General features: G+C 33.5%; 1 long non-coding RNA gene across 1 annotated transcript; it reads left to right on the plus strand.

The window, feature by feature from the left end:
- The first annotated feature begins 1625 nt into the window (after nt 1-1625).
- LOC107691803 (uncharacterized) lies at nt 1626-5755 on the plus strand. Its single transcript, XR_001634576.1, has 3 exons — nt 1626-1918; nt 2693-2698; nt 5746-5755. It is a non-coding gene; the product is annotated as an uncharacterized LOC107691803 (long non-coding RNA).
- The last annotated feature ends 535 nt before the right edge of the window (nt 5756-6290 follow it).

The following is a 6290-nucleotide window of genomic DNA, read 5'->3' on the forward strand; positions in this document are numbered from 1 at the left end:
TAGATCCAACCCCAATTAAACACACCTGAACCAGCTAATCAAGCTCTTATAGGCATACTAGAAACTTACCAGCAGGTGTGTTGAGGCAAGTTGGAGCTAAACTTCAATTGCTTAGGAGACATTCTTGTCTACTCCTTCTCTGGTGTCAAAACAATGGCAAACTGATGACAGCACACTCAGGGCGGGTCTAAGGTAAAACGCAAGTGTCAATCAACAATCGTGGGAGGGGCCTGGGTCTATATGACGTCACACAGCCAAGCACAGTTTTAACTCAAATCACTATTGCATGTATGTAATTATTTATTTGGTGAGAAACCATGTAATAAACAGGATGACTACATTTCCCCTTAAATGTTTGTTTGGTTTGAACATTGTCTGCCTTGGCGAAAAGTCAATCTTTTAATCACCCAGTCAGGACTTGTATTGTAATAACAATCGACAGACTGTACATGATCCCATTTATTACATGGCTGCTTGCGTCAGTAGTACAGTCGCTCAGTTGTTATTACAAAGTAATCCTTACATGGTCCTTACTGGTAATCCTTACATGCAGGATCTTGTTTAGCATACTTTTGACAACAGTTTCAGATTTTCTATAGTTCATTCAGAAATTATTCAGACTCCTTCATTTTTTCAGATATTGTTGTGCTGCTGGCGTATGATAAAATGCAGCCCTTTAAATCACCAGTCTACACTCCATACTGCATAATAACAAATAAAAAATTGAAATAGCCTTTGACTAATAATCCATGAAAAACTTTTTTCAGTGTTAGCAGTTAGCAAAACAACTTCCATTTGATTATAATGATTAAGAAAACAATTAAATGTACTTCGAGGGATGAGTATGTATGGCCCTCAAAAGTATGTTATACACAATATACTACACATCTGGAACAGCTTTAGGATTGTAAGGAATTTGGTTACAATCCTAAAGGAGTAGACACTCCCTATTCTCATGAAAATCCAATAGCATAACAGAAATGTAGGAGGAGTGGGGGTTTTGCAAGTGGAGGTTATGTAACTTTTCATTTTAACCATGTATAAAACACCTATTTAGGTTGGCTTTTGGACCAAAACAATCATCAGGAGTGTTAAAGGACTGATTTTTGATGATGTTCTGAGCGTATCAAGCAGATCTTATCTACACTCTTAAAATAAAGGTTCTTTATTGACATCTACGGTTCCATGAAGAACCTTGAACATCCATGAAAACCTTTTCAGCTTCTTTAAAGCTAAAATGTTTTCAGATTATATAAAATGTTCTTCACACTAAGAAAAAGTGAACTTTTACATAAAACTGTGTCCTATTAAACTCTAGTAAAACTGACCTGAGAGCACAGCATACAATTTATCATGCTGAGTCTATAACAGAGTGACAACAGACATTAAATATGCCCCTCCCTTACATCCGTTCACATGGAAATACTTTCTGACTACTAGATCTCTGACAATGAGTCGGTTACAATAAACTCATTTGTTGCTAACCAGAACCACCAGAACTATCTGACCTGTGATCTCATATAACAGAAATATTTATGACCTCACTTCTGTGCACTGTGATGGAAATTTTAAACAAAACAACTTTTTTAAGGATGAAATGACATTTAATAAAAGTTGATGTAGTGAAGTAAAAAAAAATACAGACGAGTATCATGGCAAAATGTTATGTATAAAGGAGAAGTACTTGACAAAAGTATAAAATGTGAGAAAACAAATTGTTACATTTGTATGCCTTATTTATTATGTATGTAATACTCATGTGTAATATATATATATATATATAACATAAATTGAGAAAACTATTAATACATAAATGCAGAAAACCATTACATAAGCCATTTACCAGTTACATTTTCTATGTAAATGTTTAATATAGTAGCTATGTGATTACAGTACTTTGCATTCATAGCACTGAATCGTGAAATACTACACTAATTAAAATGAAGGACATTTTATGATATTATTTGGCATAAACCAGAATTCACATGAACATTTCACTTATATGCAAAATAAAATGAAAAGGACTTAAGAAAAAGGAAATAAAAAAAATAAAAATAAAAAACTTCTGAACATTGAGTAAACCCCAAAAACAAAACATTGTGTGGCTATCATTGCTTATTTGATTTTCAAGCCACAGCTGGTCCTCATCATCTGTAGAGTTGAGCGGTGTAGTTCATAGTTTGCAGTGTTGTTTGAATAGCAAGGACCAAAAAACAAAACAAAACAAAATTCCATCACAAACATATGGTTATGTTGCTTACATGTTTGAGCTTCGAATCACCACCATTACAATCACCATAATTAACCCAATCAGTCCAAACACCAGTGAAGCAATATTCAGGTTCTTTGCTATCCTGGAGGACTCTTGAGCTTTTCCAGCATCTCCAAGTGAATTTGCATTGTCTGCCTACAATAGTAATAATAGTAATAAAAGCACAGAATACATATGCACCGTTTTATTTTCATTTATTTATAAGAGCTGTAAATAAAATTAATTGTAAGTTACTTACTCTGCATGAGTAGATGATTGCTGCAATGCCAAGTGGCAAACAGCAACAAAAAGTGTTGAAGATGGACCAGGCAAGATAAGTTGGCTCATTCCTGCGGGATGTATCCATTTTTCCAAGCTCCATCAATTTTGTTTCCAAACAGGTCAAGCTTCAGGTTCAGATTCAGCACAGGGTGGGACAAGGCACTGGTTTAAATAGGGTGGGCTGCTGTCAGAGAAAGAAGAAAAAAGCCAGGCGAAGGGAGGGGTACCAACGAAATTCTTTGTTTTTCTCATGGCACTTGCATACCATATCAGGTTACTTATCAAGCTGTGCCTATAGTATCCTGAAATGAGTCTGGAAAACTAAAAGTCAGGACTAAAGTTTTCAGCTGATAGTACAAATTTCTATCTTTATATAAAGATAAAGTTCAAACAAAGTTTCATACTAACTCTGAAGACATTTTCACTCTCCCTATACAGAGAGCAACTTAACCGTATAAACAACAGCTTAAATGCGAAGTGGATATTTTAGAAATGCAGCTGTTGTATGCATACCGCACATTTGCTAAACATTATAAAATGACTCTCCATTTTAAAATAGTGCAGCTGTTGTTGTTATTAAGTAGTGGTTTATACAGATATATTGCCAGAGTGAAAATATCTTCAGACTAGTTAGTATGCAATTGAATATGAACAATATATGAATATGTATATTAATACTAACAGCTGAAGACTTAGAGAGGATTTAGTCCTGACTTTTGAGGGTTTGTAACTCATTTTAGGATACTAGGCAGGGGTGTGGTGTGGGTAAAAATGAAAGGGAGGGGGTTAAGGTAAAATGTAAAAACTGTACTGGATGCTTTTTTTCTGAGTCTGCTGAACAGAATGCAAAGAAAATGACCCAAATGAAAATGATTCTATCCATAGGAGCATTTCAGAGTTTTATGAGCAGTTGTTTTTTGCTAAAAAAGTTACATGTAGGATGATTTCCTATCCACATTTCCTTCAGAAAATGCAAAAATATAGTTTTGATATTTTATATATATATAAAATATATATATATATATATATATAAGAAAATGTAAATAAAAAAGTATATTATGCCATAGGCAACTGCCTATAAGGACCTATAGTAGTATGCTAGAGGGGTCTGAGTGTTTTGTTGTTTCACACATATATTTGACTGATGATTGAGGAAGGAAGGAGATGACTTACAAGGGGGATGCAAGCAATTTGTTGTAAGTTACCACCTAAAAAGAGCTGCTTGTAAATGAACAAATATTAAAAAGTCATAAGAATATATCCTGAGGGTAGGGTTAATAATAACCCTACCCTCAGGATATATTCTTATGACTTTTTGAACTGGCATACTTTCAATCGTTTATAAAGAAACCAACTTTTGATCATCATGCTCAAATGAGTTATTTCAAATTATTTATGCTGAAACTTTGCAGAAAAAAACGTTATTCACTTCAGTGGCTGCAACAGATTGCTTGCTTCTGTCTGACTGGCTTTATCTCTGTTTCTAGTCTTTAATGATACCTTTGACACTATACATCAGTGGTTCCTAACTTTTTGTCCTTGAAGTCCCCATCTGATAATGTAAAACTGATGGTAACACTTTATAATAACTTTCATTAATAAATAATTAACCAACATTATATAATGTTTAACTAATCATTACTTAATATATATTCACATATCTAGAAATATGAGATAATGTGCTTGTTAATGTTAACTAATGAACTTATTAAACATTACCAAATGATTAACAGATCATTATTGAATGTAAATTGAAATGCTTACAAATGTCATTAAATTTTCAATTCATATGATCATGGATTCTTTAAAGAAATCTTCAAATGATTTTGACAGATGTTTTACAACGATTTAAAGCTTCATTAATAAATCGTTAACAAACATTATATAATGCTTAACGGATCATTAGTCAATGTTTACAAATGTCATTCAACTTTCAATGCGTTTTAAAAATCTACAAATTTCTTATTTGTTAATGTACTTTTGAATGCTTACAAATGTAATTAAACTTCAGTTCACATATTAGATCATGCTCATTTTTACATTTACAAATGTTGTGAAAATATAGCTTATAGGCACTTCACAAACTATTCATGCTAATGTATTCATTAGCTCATAATCACAGTCTGTAAAGGTAATATATTTGGTCTTTGTTTGTTGTGTTGACCTACTATTTGCACATCTTAAATAATTTATAAATAATTTGTTGAAGTTTTTGCAGTACCCAATCTAAAGTGGAAACTATTCATCAATTGTAAATGTTTATAAACATTTACTAATCATTAGTATCTTTATGAGCAGTCATTTTGATGGCAAAAAGTGTCCCAAATGACCGGAATTCAGCCTATTTTCACATCTTTACAAATCATTTAAATTTTGTTCATGTTTTTGCAGTACCCAATCTAAAGTGGAGACTATTCACCATTTGTAAATGTTTATAAAGGTTTACTAATTTTTTTAGTATCTTTATTGGCACTGGACTTTTAGCTACTTTAACAACGTCTGTGTTAAGGGTGGTTAGTTAAGTTTAGCTAAATGCTTGGTAAAGACATATCACACATTGTAATTTGGGTTTTTATCACCTCAACACTTATATTAGTATACTATTGTGTATCATAGTCATACATCAACAGGAGGGGGAAAATTTTTCAAGAAAATACTTAATTTGTCAAAACAATGCAATATAAACAGATTGAATTGTGTTCCCTTATAGTAATCAAATTGACCCCTGTACACTTGTTGATCCCTTACCCAACCTTAAACCTACCCATACCACCAAACCTGTCCCTAACCTTACCTGTATCACACCTCAACAACAGCAAAGGTGTTGTGCATTAACAAAAGCTTTTAATCATTGTATAACATCTGTTAAAATCATTTGTAGATGTTCAAGATGTGCATGATCATATGAATTAGAAGTTTAATGACTGTAGCAAATTAGCTCAAAAGGAAAATGTATATAAATAATTACAGTTAATTATGATTAATTACAATTATTTATATCAGCTGCCAGTAGTAACTGTAGCAGAATTAAATTGCCATCAACCAATCTGTTCGTCCAGCGAACATTCAGTGTAAGTTCATATCAACTCTAGAAAAGGATATTTCCGTGGCCACAGAAAATACTTTCATACAGTATTAATTAATGCATTAGCGCATGTAGTAAGGATCAAAATCGTAAAGGGATATTAATTTGTAAGGCAGAATCAGTTAAGAAAGAGTTTTATTAACTAAACACTAACACAAACTAGTCTAACAAACAAACAAACAAACAAACAATCACTAATCACTCATAAAGGGCAAATGAGGCTTGATGGATGAAGTCATCAGGAAAAACCAGAGAATGAAGCTATGAGCTATGAAAGTTAACCACTTGAGTGAAACCATCAGCGCCATTTTAGAACAGGGTCTACAGCTTATACTAAACCTCTGTTTCGTTTAGTTAAATGTACGATAATTGCATTGCCTTGGCCTGGAACGAGCGTACGGATGCAGTCTTGGATGAAAGTCTTGATGGTTTGGAGGTTCGGTGGTGTAGGAGTCACGATCACCTTCTTCCGGGTTTGAAGAGGGATGAACTTCAAAAAGATGTTATTCTGACTCTGTGGTGGTCGGGAGAGTTTTCTCCCAAATGGAAAGTGATGAGAGAAGAGCACAGAGCTAGAGAGACATCAGCTGATAGCGAGGATCTTTAGTGAATGGAAAGACAAGGCCACAGCCTGGCACAAACTTATGGGTCGTTGGAAGAATATGGCTCAGC

This window comes from Sinocyclocheilus anshuiensis, unplaced genomic scaffold, assembly GCF_001515605.1.
Source record: "Sinocyclocheilus anshuiensis isolate Anshui unplaced genomic scaffold, SAMN03320099.WGS_v1.1 scaffold246, whole genome shotgun sequence".
Classification (NCBI taxonomy): Eukaryota; Metazoa; Chordata; class Actinopteri; order Cypriniformes; family Cyprinidae; genus Sinocyclocheilus; species Sinocyclocheilus anshuiensis.